The 13,717-nt window shown below is 43.6% G+C and overlaps 1 protein-coding gene and 1 pseudogene across 1 annotated transcript in view; one reads left to right on the top strand and one right to left on the bottom strand.

Annotated features, from left to right (window-relative positions):
- Nucleotides 1–1,112: 1,112 nt before the first annotated feature.
- The window catches only part of LOC148774970 (endogenous retrovirus group PABLB member 1 Env polyprotein-like), a 41,632-nt pseudogene continuing 29,027 nt past the window's right edge, over nucleotides 1,113–13,717 (bottom strand).
- PRLR (prolactin receptor) overlaps nucleotides 1,853–13,717 on the top strand; it is a 204,533-nt gene continuing 192,668 nt past the window's right edge. The window contains exon 1 of the mRNA XM_088827647.1: nucleotides 1,853–2,627. The gene's annotated coding sequence lies outside the window, so the exon portion shown is untranslated. The remainder of the gene's footprint in view (nucleotides 2,628–13,717) is intronic.

Here is a 13,717-nt window from a genome sequence, read left to right as displayed (position 1 = left end):
CCATGAGAGCTAACGCTGGAGGTTCATGGACAGTGTCTGTGTGCTACACAACAGAGTGGAAAGCCAGCCTCGCCCTTCCCTTCCAATGAGATGTGGATTAGTCACTCACAACCCATCTGTCAATCTGGAAACCAGGAGCTGATGAACTAAGCTGTCTGTAGCTAACTGGGAACTACGCAGAGGAAGAACAAGGGCCCTACCTTCCAAGACCTGACAGTCTAGAGTTACTTGGGTGAGGTTTATTCCACCAACTATTAAAATCATCTGATTAGAACATTCAAAAAAAAAAAAAAAAACTATGATGCCTTGCTTTGCAAAGGCCATGTAGAAACATCCTGCCACTGAAGATCCCATGCCACCCAGTGTTTTTGAAAATAAACAGAGGTTGCATAACTTTACGGCGCCCCCATGAGCAAGGTAAGTGTGCAAGAAAGAAGCTTCTCCCATCAGCTAAGAGAACTCTGGGGGATGGTGAAGGACAGGAAAGCCTGGTGTACTACAGTCCACTGGGTTGCAAAGCATCAGACACGACTGCACAACTGAACAGCAAAGACAACCAGATGGGGTTTACCGTTTAACTGTACAAGGTCATGTTACTGAACAGGAAGCATCAGGTAATCGTGCCTGTACAGGTGCCTCTGGGCTTCCGGTCCAAAAAGATCACCAAACCATCTGAATATTCAGTGGCTTCTGAAGACTCAGTAGGCAGCTACTACTGAATGCCATTTGCTAGTAATTCCAGAGTATCAATCTGGAATTGTCAATTCTAGGGAATACACCTAGAATTCCAATAAATTTTTGTTGAGAATGTATAGTCTTTGTTTAAAGTAGTTTCCATGGTTCCCCTCTGCGTAATTAAATAAGAAGATAAGATATTAATTAACAGCAACAGACACTAACAGCTTACTAATTGAGGGATAAGTATTTCATTCAGGCAGCTACTACTTTTATTTCAGTACTTTTGCCAGAGAGAAAAGGTGGTGGTTATGCATGGTTTTGTTATTGCCAGAAAAAGAGAAAAAAAAGTCAGACCCCTACACAGAAAAGACAATAGAAAGCATGAATTGTATATTTGTGGAAAAGAACAAAAGCGTGGATTATTTCAGCACCACCTATGCTTCTGTGTTGCACTCATGCAGCAGAGAATAGACAGGCAGTGGGGTATCTAAAAAGAAAGCAAAACCAGCTTTCTCGCTCTCTCTGTCTCTCGGGTCACTCACTGTTTTTGCCCCTTTCACTGCGACCCCTCCTTCTTCTGAGGGAAGGTGAGATTCAATTCCCCAGAGCCTCACTCCAGTGCTGTCAAGCTGCTGTTCAAGCTGTTATTCGGAAATAAGGAAAGAAATTTGACACGGAGACACTCCATGTCTTGGCTGCTAGGAGAAATACCAGCTTTGAGGTCGTTCCATTTAGGAAGCAATTTTTTTTAATTATTATTATTGTTATTCTTGTGCCAATCTGTTTTGTGATGCAGTCTTATCGGAAGACCTGTGGTCCCCATCTATCGTGCAAAATCCATCTAGGGTGAAACCGTTCTTCCTTCTCCACTTCTTTGCTGCATTCCGGCTTTCCCAGCTCCTTCCTTCACTTGGTGAAGCTGGCCGGCTCTGGACATTTTGCAGGCTTAAGAAAATCACTGTTTCGCCTCGGGCAAGGAACACAATGTTGCAACCTTGACTCCTCCTCTCACAAAGAAAGAGTGAACAAGTGCACTTGCTGGGCTTCTCGTCCCAGGCTGCTGGAGTCCAGGTTGGGATACCCAGACACCAGCCTGCTGGTCGTGGGCTTCCCACTCCCGCCCCGCCCCCGCCCCCGCCCCCTTTCTCTTTAAGTCTAACCCGCTCCTCTCGCTCCTTCTGGATTCTACCGGCTGTTCCTGAAACAGCTTTACGCACGGTGGAGGTCCACACCCTCGTGCAGGAAGTGCTCACGGTCTGAGATGGCAGACCTCGCTCCCCGGGAACAGTGAGTACCCACGGCGGGCGGAGCCGAGGGCGCGGGGGCGGCGCCGGGGCCGCGGGTTCGAGGCCGAGCGCGGGCAGACGCGCGCCGGCGGCTGGACCCGGGCTGCTCGCGAAGCCGCCAGCGAGCCGCCGGAGCCGCCGGGCGGCAGCCTGGGGCAGCGCCGGGGCTCTGACAGCACGGAGGTCCCCTCCCACAGGAACTAGAAAGACTATCCGCCGCCACCCTCGCCGCTTTTACGACGGCACACGTTGCTCTTTATAAAAAGCACCTTGAGAATGAGTTTCGGCGTGACTCGGGGATTCTCAGAAGATACATTATTCACGTCAAATTGAAAAGAAAACAGCGAGGAGGGGAAGCAGCTCAGACAGGTGATGTGCGGACGGCGGACTTGAAGATTCTCCCAGCATCAGCCGCGGCCGCCTGGGGGATCCGGCGGAAAGTTGAGCGATCGCAGCGCAGACCCGAAAGGTGTGGCTCCCCGCCCCGCAGAGGCAGTGGAGGTAGTGACAGGTAAGCAGCCTCCTGGCTGTCACCCGGAGCTCAGCCGAAGGCAGGCAGCCTGACCTCGGCGAAGGAACTCCAGCTGGAGAAGCAGCTTCGGGAACCGTTGGAGGAGAGAGGACGAGAGAGCCGAGGACAGGAGGGGCAAGTTGGGCAAACAGGTAAGGGGCTTGGTGGGGTAGCCGCAGCTCTTTGCGTGGGACAACATCCTTGTAATGGCCTCGCCCTGTGTTCTGCGGAAGCAGCCCACTTTACCCTAATAATAAGCATTTTAGGATTTTTGGTAACTGGACTTGCAAATGATTGCAAAACATTATTATGACACTGTAGGGATTCGCTTGTTTTTGTTCATCAAGTTGGTTGGTTAAGATTTCCCACTTGAGTTTCATGCATCTTGCTTATTCCACCCCTGCTGTGCAAACTTGGGCAAGACCCTTGGGGTCTGTGGGCCTCGATTTTCTTTGCACATGTTGCACTTTTCATGTGTGTGTATGTGTCTGCAACATTTAAGGATATATGTGTTGTGTGTATATATATGTATGAATATATGTGTGTGTGTATATTCTTCCCTAAGTGTGTACATATGTGTGTATACATACACATATATATATACTTACACACACATATATATTTAGATTACTATTTGTATATGAATATATTTAAGACTAATGGAGCAAAAGTGCTGCTGAGTCATGTAAGAAAGAAACTGATGAAATTGTATATTTTAGTGGTTCTTAAAAATTGATGTTCATTAAATCCTTTTGAGAATGAGCTGTGAGTCCTCTTCCAAGAGGGGAAAGCGTTTTTATGGAATGTTCATAAAGTTTTGCAAGCAGTCCCAGGAGGTTGTGGACATGCCCTGAAGTCCTTGCCTGAGCCCCTAGTGAACATCCCTTGCCTTCCTCTCTAGGGTCTGCATCAACGATCCATCCAAACCTCTGTGGCAGCTGGGTTGGCTGTGGGAGCCATCTGCAGCCTTCTCTGGGGGTCTGGAGTCAGCCCTGCCAAAGGAGAGAGCCTGGCTTTCATGAGTGAGCTCCCGGGACACTGTTTCCCAGGAGCTTCACTGATCTCTGCCTTGTGGGAAACCCTCTTCACAGGCTCTTGCAATGACTTTCCTAAGGTGACCATCCTCAGCCCTGGAGTTTTCAGTCTTACAGACAGCATTGGAGAAGACCTGCAGAGGGTCACTGTCTTAAAGAGAGCTCTTCAGGTCCCGTGGTTGGATGTCAGACACTGGGACGGAGGTCTGGTTTTGAAATGAAGTGCTGTTTGCTCCCCAGTGCTGAGTAGGAACAGTGATGGTCTTCTTGTGCACCTCTGCACTTTTCCTTTAAGGCATTAGATTCCCGTGCCTTGGAGGACCTAGGTCTTCCATTGGCAGTGCCAGCAAGGTGTAGCAGAGGACACGGAGAGCTTTGAAGCCCGACAAACCAGGCTTCAAATCTTGGCTCCCTTGCTTCGGGCAAGTCACTGAACTTCTCTGAGTCTCACTTTTCCTGTTGTGAAATGGGGAACAATACTGCTTTCTTGCACAGTTATTAGGAAAATGAAATGCCTCATCTATGATAAACTGCTATTACTGATGTGAATGTGAGTTTATAAATCAGTGTTAAATAGTCTCCTACTTTTTTTAGAGCAGTTTACTTGCTTATGCGGCTTATGTCAGCAAAGAATGAGTACAGTCATTCCTGATCTAGTTATTCTAAAAGATGAATGGTGGGTTCAGAATACAATGTTGGGTTTATTGCTTCACCTTTGTCGAGCAATTTTCTGTGTTGCCAGCGAGTGAAATGTGTCCAGACTAGCATGAAGTCTTGACCCTTTCTCTGAGTTCCCTTTTGGCCCATAATCTTGAATAGAAAACAGCTAGATCTGTGCCTGTAGCTACATGAATCTCGGTATAGAAACTGGAGAGGGCTGATGGCTGCATCCATCTCCAGGTACAACACAAACTGACTCTGTAAAGAGAAATGTCTTCATTTCCATCTTTCACAGCTTGGAATAGATTTAATCAACTCAGCTAGTACTGCTTCCCCCGCCACCCCTGCAGTCCTGGCCCCTCAGTTGCAAGAAATTGAATGACATAGAAGTAAGGGAAAGAAATAGCTGAATCTTAAAAGGAAATTGGATTCCCTCTAAGTATCCATTCCAAGACTGATGAGTATATTCTGGCAAGGCATTCTTGATTGGGAAGATGACAGTATTGATACCTACCAGTCGCTGAGTCTTCAAAATATACTAAGCACTTCCCTATGTTCCTTCTGTTAATTCTCATGGTAATTCAGTGAATTCTCTCTACAATTAATTTTCTCACTGCAGGGTATGGATTATCAGATAAAACTTTACAGATAAGGAAACTGAGGATTAAGGAAATTTACCAGACTTGCCCAGTCTCCACAGCAAGTAAAAGGTAGAACCGAACTGGGACATAAGCCCAGGTCTGTCTGATCTTGATGCCACTCTTGTTCCACTAACCCGTGCTGCCAGGCTCCCTGGGGTCAGAAAGTTGCATCATGCTAATTGGGTCTCAACCTAGTTCTTTTGAAGGGCTGCTGCTGCTGCTAAGTCATTTCAGTCGTGTCCGACTCTGTGCGACCCCATAGATGGCAGCCCACCAGGCTCCCCCGTCACTGGGATTCTCCAGGCAAGAACGCTGGAGTGGGTTGCCATTTCCTTCTCCAATGCATGAAAGTTAAAAGTGAAAGTGAAGTCGCTCAGTCGTGTCTGACTCTTTGCGACCCCCAGACTGCAGCCTACCAGGCTCCTCCATCTATGGGATTTTCCGGGGAAGAGTACTGGAGTGGGGTGCCATTGCCTTCTCCGCTTTGAAGGGCAAGAATCACCAAATCCACTGGATGATTTCAGTGGCATGAACATACACTTTGCATGTGAACACATCAACAGGCAACAACACTGAAATCACCTATGGAGAGTGATTTTCCCACCCTTTCCCAAATCCAGCTATAAAGTCAATAGTTACCCACAGCAGGCGAGGCTGGCTCTAGGCCACTGATTTCCTGAGCAATTTGTTTATGTCAGAAAGAGCTCTGAAATTCTTACTCTTCATTACCTTAAGAATCAGGACGCCTTACCATTTGCCTCCCTGTGTTAAACATTCATTCATTCCGTGAATACTTCCTGAGCTCTGAATATAACAGACAAAACCTTGGCCCTTATGAAACTTCTATGCTACAGAGATGTATAAGAGGCAGGTGAACACATATGTAAATCAGATGTTGATAAATGTTTTGTTATTGTTGTTCATTCACTAAGTCGTGTCCTGTTCTTTGTGACCCCATGGACTGCAACACTCCAGGACACAGGCTTCCCTGTCCTTCAGTGTTTCTCGGAGTTGTTTGAAACTCATGTCCATTGAGTCAGTGATGCCATCCAGCCATCTCATCCTCTGTCATTCCTTCTCTGATTGCCCTTAATCTTTCCCAGCATCAGAGTCTTTTTCAATGAGTCGGCTCTTCACATCAGGTGACCAAAGTATTGGAGCTTCAGCTTCAGCATCAGTCCTTCCAGTGAATATTCAGGACTGATTTCTTTTAGGATTGACTGGTTTGATCTCCTTGCTGTCCAGAGGACCCTCAAGAGTCTTCTCCAGCATCACAATTAGAAAGCATCAGTTCTTCTGTGCTCAGCCTTCTTTATGATCCAACTCTCACATCTGTACATAAACATTAGAAAGAAAGTAAAGAGAGGCTGGGGCCTAGAGGGTGACAAGGCTTGGGGGCAACTTTAAGTAAGACAACAGAGAAGATCTCCATAAGACGGTCACCCTTAAACTTAAACCTGCTTAATAGGAAGAAACCACCCCCATGAAAATCTGGGGAAAGGGTTGCCTTAGCAGAAGACACCTCAAGGGAAAGTTCTGAAAATGAATAAATAAAGCAGTGTGGCCCCAGATACAATGAGATGGCCCCTAAGGTATCAAGTTGAGGTTTGTAAAGGGGAAAATCATTGTTTGAATGCCTATTGTACTAGTCTAGCCAGTTCTGTGTACTTTATACCTATCTTATTTTTTAATCTTCTCAGCAATCTGGTGAGTTAGCTTTTCTGTCTTGATTTGATAGTTAAAGAAACCAAGACTTGCAGAGAATAACCAACCAGCCCAACGTTATAAAACTGGTATTTGAATCCCACAGTCTGTTCTGCACCAAAACCCAAAACTTTTTGCTAACACAGCATGTGGCCTTTGAGATCATCTCTTCTGGGGGATAGTGAAAGAGCTAGCAGCAAGAAATATGCAGCATTTATTAGGTAGCTCAATGCTGGCAGTGATTTCTGTCTGATGTCCCAATTTCCAGTTAGCGTGTCTAAACCTGCACTGCATAGTGCGGTAGTACCCGCCTCATGTGGCTACTGAACATTAGAAATGTGCAAATTGAGATGTATCGTTAAGTGCAAAGTACACTCCAGATTTCAAAGACCTAGTACTGAAAAATGCATATCTCTCTCTTGAGTTTTTATATTGACTGTATGTTGAAATGATAGTATTTTAGACATAGTGGTTTAGCTGAAGCACATTATTAAAATTAATTTTATCTGTTTCTTTTTAAATTTGTTTTCATGTGTTCAGCAGAAAATTTAAAATCACATATGTGACTTGAATTGTATTTCCTTCCAATAGTGCTTCTGTAGACTAATTAGTTGACAGAGATACAGTAGGGAATTGACCCTCCTTCTTCTTAGTAACTTTTTTGCTGTATGCTTGGCTCAAACTCCTTCTCAGGTGTGTCTCCTAATTCAGTTACTCAGTGAAGCAGTAAACAGGAGAAAAGGGGTCTCTCTGTGTCCTCCTCCACCCTCATTTTTCTGCTGAGTGGGTGATCATTCAAAGCCCACTACATCATGCCACTATATGAAATAGACGCAGTGGTCACTTTCATTACCAGGACCCATTCCCTCACCCAGACAAACCTCAAGCTTTCAAGCATCCTGTCACCAAAGGGTCATTTTAAACTCAGATGTGCTTTCACCATAAAATCATTTCCTAGGACAGTGTCTTTGACATTCTGGGACTTTGTAAAATCAGCCTAGGAGACAGTCAGGGTTTTGTGTCTGCATGCAAAGATCATAAAATGAATCATCTTATTGTGGTGATAAATGTTTTCCCCTTTCTGGCCTTTTGCTTGTAACAGCTTGAACAAGATGCAGTCCAAGTTTCCAGAAGGGCTGTTTCAAGGACATCACAGAAGGCCATTTTGGCTTCTGTTGTCCACTAGCTAAAGTGGTCCTTGACTATGTCAATGAAATACAAATACAATTGGTTTGATATATGCCAAAGGGAGGGACATTCAGATTCTGGTGTTGTTAGAGGAAGTCTCTGGCCTGGAGTATCATAGATCCGCATTTGAGTTTGTCTGTGGGTTTGTGTGTTACCCTCACCTTCCTTCCCTCAAAAATCCTCTAGAAAAGGTCAGCATTGGTGAGATAATGCCACATAACAGGCTAATGGAAAAATATTCTAGAAAATGGTTGGCCACGGATTGTAGTAGACATTTGCCTACAGTGAAGTTTCTTTTCTGTAGCTTGAACAGGATATACAGACAGACTTCAGAGATATTGTTGGTTCAGTTCCAGACCATTGCAATAAAGCAAATACTTTAATAAAGTGAGTCACAAATGCTTTTGGTTTTCTAGTCCATATAAAAGTAGTCCACTAAGTGTGTGGTAGCATCATGTCATAGGGCTTCCCTGGTGGCGCAGAGGTAGAGAATCCCCCTGCAATGCAGGAGATGCAGGTTTGATCCCTGAGTCAGGAAGATCCCCTCGAGAAGGAAATGACTACCCACTCCAGTATTCTTGCCTGGGAAATCCTGTGGTGCACTACTTTCCCTAGGGTCACAAAAGGGTCAAGCACAACTTATTGACTAAACAACAACAAAGCATTATGTCTAAAACACAATGTATGCATTTTGAAAAATACTTTATTGTTAAAAAAATGCTAACTACCATCTGACAACACAGTTTGTAAAAAAGAAAGAAAAAACCAAACTATCTGCAAAGTACAGTGAAGTGAAGAGCAATAAGATGAGGTGTGCCTATACCAGAGGCTCTTTGAGATATACAAATAGCATTTATTCATTTCCACTCAAAATCTCCACCTTGCAGGAAAATGTCAGTAAGAAGCTGATAGGAGTAAATTTTAGTGTATCTCCCTCAACAGTAATACCTATTCTTCAGCATCTTCTAAGCCAAGAAATCTGTGCCAGAGTCCATGGGGAAAATTAAAAAAAAAAAATCTTAAAACAAGGTCCTTGCTCTAGAGGAGCATATTATCTACCAGGGAAGATGGGCACAAACATAAAACGCCAAGAGCAGTGTAAGATGACATCCTCTAAATGTTCCATGAAACAGACCGTTAGAGTTGGGGATTCTAGGGGGCATTATGCCCATAGCCCTAAAGTACATTGACAATACAGGGTAAGAGATGGGCATTGAGGGACTTCCCTGGGGGTCCAGTGGTTGACTGACTTTGCCTTCCAATGCAAGGGATACCAGTTCTATCCCTGGTCTGGGAACTAAGATCCCACATGCCTTGGGACCAAAACAACAAAACTTAGAAGCAGTATTGCAACAAATTCAATAGTTTAAAACTGGTCTACATTTAAAAAAAAATCTTAAAAAAGAAAAAGAGATGACATTGAAGGATGTAAGGCCAGGCTATTGGTTCAGTTCAGTCGCTCAGTCGTGTCTGACTCTTTACAGCCCATGGACTGCAGCACGCCAAGCTTCCCTGTCCATCACCAACTCCCAGAGCTTGTTCAAACTTATGTCCATCAAGTCAGTGATGCCATCCAACCATCTCATTCTCTGTTGTCCCCTTCTCCTCTAGCCTTCAATCTTTCCCAGCATCAGGGTCTTTTCTAATTTTTCGCATCAGGTGGCCAAAGTATTGGAGCTTCAGCTTCAGTCCTTCCAATGAATGTTCAGGACTGATTTCCTTTAGGATTGACTGGTTTGATCTCCTTGCAGTTCAAGAGATTTTCAAGAGTCTCCTCCAACACCACAGTTCAAAAACATCAGTTCTTCGGTGCTCAGCTTTCTTGATGGCCCAACTCACATCCATACATGACTACTGGAAAAACCATAGTTTTGACTAGATGGACCTTTGCTGGCAAAGTAATGTCTCTGCTTTTTAATATGCTGTCTAGGTTGGTCACAGCTTTTCTTCCAAGGAGCAAGCATCTTTTAATTTCATGGCTGCAGTCACCATATGCAGTGAGTTTAGAAACCAAGAAAATAAGGTCTCTCACTATTTCCATTGTTTCCCCATCTATTTGCCAAGAAGTGATGGGACCAGATGCCGTGATCTTCATTTTTGAATGTTGAATTTTAAGCCAGCTTTTTCACTCTCCTTTTTCACTTTCATCAAGAGGCTCTTTAGTTCCTCTTCACTTTCTGCCATAAGGGTGATGTCACCTTCATACCTGAGGTTATTGATATTTCTACCTGCAATCTTGATTCCAGCTTGGGCTTCATCCAGCACAGCATTTCACATGATATACTCTGCATAAAAGTTAAATAAGCAGGATGACAAAATACAGCCTCGACCTACTCCTTTGCCAATTTTGAAATTGTTATGTCCAGTTCTAACTGTTGCTTCTTGACCTGCATACAGATATCTCAGGAGGCAGGTAAGCTGGTCTAGTATTCCCGTCTCTTTATTTTCCAGTTTGTTGTGATCCACACAGTCAAAAGCTTTAGCATAGTCAATGAAGCGGAAGTAGATGTTTTTTTGGAACTCTCTTTCTTTTTTGATTATCCAGTGGATGTTGGCAATTTGATCTCTGGTTCCTCTGCCTTTTCTAATTTCAGCTTGAACATCTGGAAGTTCTCGGTTCATGTACTGTTGAACCCTCACTTGGAGAATTTTGAGTGTTACTTTGCTAGAATGTGTGATGAGTGCAACTGTGCAGTAGTTTAAACATTCTTTGGCATTGCCTTTCTTTGAGATTGGAATGAAAACTGACCTTTTCCAGTCCTATGGCCACTGCTGAGTTTTCCAAATTAGTTGGCATATTGAGTGCAGCACTTTCACAGGCCAAGCTATAGACCAATGGAAACAGGCACGGGGGTGGGGGTGGGAGTTGGAGAGGACAATTGGCCTGCATATGGAAATGTACATGGAATATTTGGCGGTATGAAAAAGAACATGTAGAATAACTAGGGAAGCTTTTAAAATTTACCCATGCCCCCACCTTGTTCTAGAATTTTCATTTAAGAATGGGGCCATGGTGCCAGTGCTGTTGTTGTTCTTTGTTGTTTGTGATTCCCCAGAACATTCTAACGTGAAGTGAGAGTTAAAAGTCATTGAGTGAACACACTGAGTCTTTGTCTTATCATCATGGGCAATAAAATTAAAAGGGTAATGTTTTCAAGGAAAAGAAATGGACAATTAAGGTGCATGGTCTTTATTTTGTAGAAGGTTTATGTACTTGGATATTTCTACTCAGTTGTTTTCATTCACAATTGTTGTCTGTAATCATTCTGTTGACTTGGATGTTGTGGCTAAAAAGTGTAGCAAGCTTCCCATTCTTGTACTCTGTGTGCTCTGGGAGTGCCCTGTAGTCAACCCTGACTAAGTGTAGGGTGCTGGGTGTCTCATGGCTCTTTGTATCCACCAGGCTTTGTGTGAACATTGCAGAGGGTTTCATTATCCAGGCCATTAGTGCCATAGTAGCTATTTTATAACAGTCTGTAACCTTGCCTCACCTTTCCAACTTTACAAATTAGGAAATGGAGTTTAATTACTGGCCTTGGGCCTTGAGGCTTACTGGTGATAGAATGAAATTAGGATTCTCAGCCACTGAATTTCTCATATTTATTTGGCTCTTAAAGCACATGGTGCCCCATCTCCTGTTGCTGTTAGAATACTCTGTACCTATTCGGACAGGACTGAAGTGACAGCAGCAGCAGCAGCAGCAGCAGCCCTGTTACCACTTCCATGAAGAATGAATTAGTGTTACAGATCAATAGGTAAAAGGTGACTAGATTGCCCGAGTGGCAACACTGTGATTTTAAGTGTCAGCAGCTCGGAGGCAGCAGGGGTGGTCCCAGGAGCCCCGTCCCTAGCGTCTTGGAGTTCAAGTAAAAGCGTGGCTATGCATACTTACAGCTTATGCACTCCTACCTGTGAGAAGTAAAGACTCCTTGGTCTTAGAGCTTTCAAGCTGTTTTGATTTCTCTTCTCTGACGCTTCTGTTCGCTTAAAAGATAATGGTTTTTGTTACACGTCTAAAAAAGGAAGAAGAAGAAGAAAGCCGAGCAATTTTTACAGCTGCATTTTTAAAGAATTCCTTGTTATGTCTCAAGAATGTCTGGGTTTATTGCCAGTGGTGAGGCTGGGAGGTCTTTATGAAGGGTAATAGAAAAAGGCTAGAGTCTTAGGACTACAGCCTCTTTAGGATATGAGGATAGGTCAGTTTTGTGCCATTCCAAAATGGTTCTTTTCTTTTTCTCTGTTTTGAAATCTGTTACTGATTTAAAAAACAGTATCTTTAGTATCTTTTAGTATCTTTTCTAGTATCTTTAACTATAGCAAAAAGCAAGCCTCTAAAACAGTGGTCCTCAACACTGACTGTACATGAAAATCACCTCAGGAGCTTTAAAAAATACAGCTGCCCAGGCCCTGTCCATAAACCTATTAAATCAAGATTCTGGGTGTGGAGGCTTCTTATCACATTTATTTACAGTTCTCCAGGTGATCTTCACTAAAATGGACCTTACTTCTCAGCAAAGGTAGAAATCTTCATGATTTATTTCTGTTTCTTCTTCTGCCTTGTTCTAGGTGTCATGGACCCCAGAGAACCATCCAAATCGTATTTTCATTGGGTAGCAACTTCATCCGTCTACTCTTTGGGAAGCAGGATTCTAGCATAAAATTGAGGTTCTACCTATATATAAACTAACTCCATTTTCAGAGTGACCCTGTATAAACTCATGACTAAAATTTCTTGTATGTGCAATTTGGAAATCAAGTTGCCAGAGGCTTGATAATCATGAGATTGGAAGATAAAGGTTAAGCTTTCCCGCCATCCATGTGTTAAATTTCCCAATTGCTATGTTGATCTTTAGTCAGCCAACCCTTGCTTTCCTGTCTCAGCCATTTTAAAGCCAATTAACTCCGTTCCTGTCCACACCCTTATTAAAAATATAATTACAGCAGTGTTCTCTGTCATTGGGTAGACTTTATGAGGTGAATTGGCCAAGAACTAACTAGGTCGGGTAAAACTCTCTCAAGCTCAGGAGATCATTTGGGTTGCAGAGGCTACCAACAAGAGGCGGGGCTAGAAGAGCCATGAATGTGGGTTTGGAAAGAACCAATTGCAAGTCATACCAAATTGAGAGAAACTTAGAGTATGGAGAAGGATTCTAGGATCAGTCTGAGAATAATTATCCAGGGTCCAGTTAAATCTAAGATGGCAGCCCTTCTCAAAAAGTTGTATAAATACCAAAAGGTAACCAAGATTTTGTATTAGATTTGGCAGGGATTGAAAGGATGGACCACTCTACTTTTATTGAGTGCTGAGATGGCAGGATTAGGACGTAAAAAGTTGCCAAGGAGATTGCGAGAAGGATGAGCAAAGGTCTGCTGTTGTCCAAGCATCGTGGGCACTGGCACTTGTTATTCATTCAACTAATACTTATGGAGCGTCTGTTTTGTACCAGGGACCCTTCGAGGAGCTGGAGTTGAAGAGATGATGTTCTTGTTCATGTGGAGTTTACATTGCAGTGAGAGGAAACAGATATCAGTACTAAGAATAATACTAAGATAAATAAAATCAGTTAGTTGGTGCTATGAAGAAAAATGAAGTGAGATAAAGCAGTCAGACTGACGAGGTCTGCTTTCAATAAACTTACAAGAGTCACTGTCTCTGAAGAGGTGACATTTGAGCTAGCATGTGTAAAGAGATCAGGAAAAAAAAAAAAAACCTGGCAGAGGGATCAGCAACAGCAAAAGCCCTGAGGTTGAAAAAGATTTTACATATTCTGAAAATAGAAGGACCAGTGTGCCTGGACACTTAGGAAGGAAGGAGTGGAGTCAAACAGGAAAATAGCCCAGAGTGTCTTGAGGTCATGAGTGGAATTAGGGTTAAATGCTCTAAGGGAATCACTGGGAGTGTTTAAGTAAGGATGTAATGTGTCTTCCGTTGCATTTTAGAGCGCTCCTGGCTCCTGTGTGTAGAGTGGACTATAGGCTGAGAGCAGAAGGAAAGACTGGGAGGTTGACCAGGAG

This window comes from Moschus berezovskii, chromosome 18, assembly GCF_049115385.1.
Source record: "Moschus berezovskii isolate FMDL1 chromosome 18, NW_MosBer_1.0, whole genome shotgun sequence".
Taxonomy (NCBI): domain Eukaryota; kingdom Metazoa; phylum Chordata; class Mammalia; order Artiodactyla; family Moschidae; genus Moschus; species Moschus berezovskii.
Note: the sequence above shows the minus strand (reverse complement) of the source record. Positions and strands in the feature narration are given on the sequence as shown.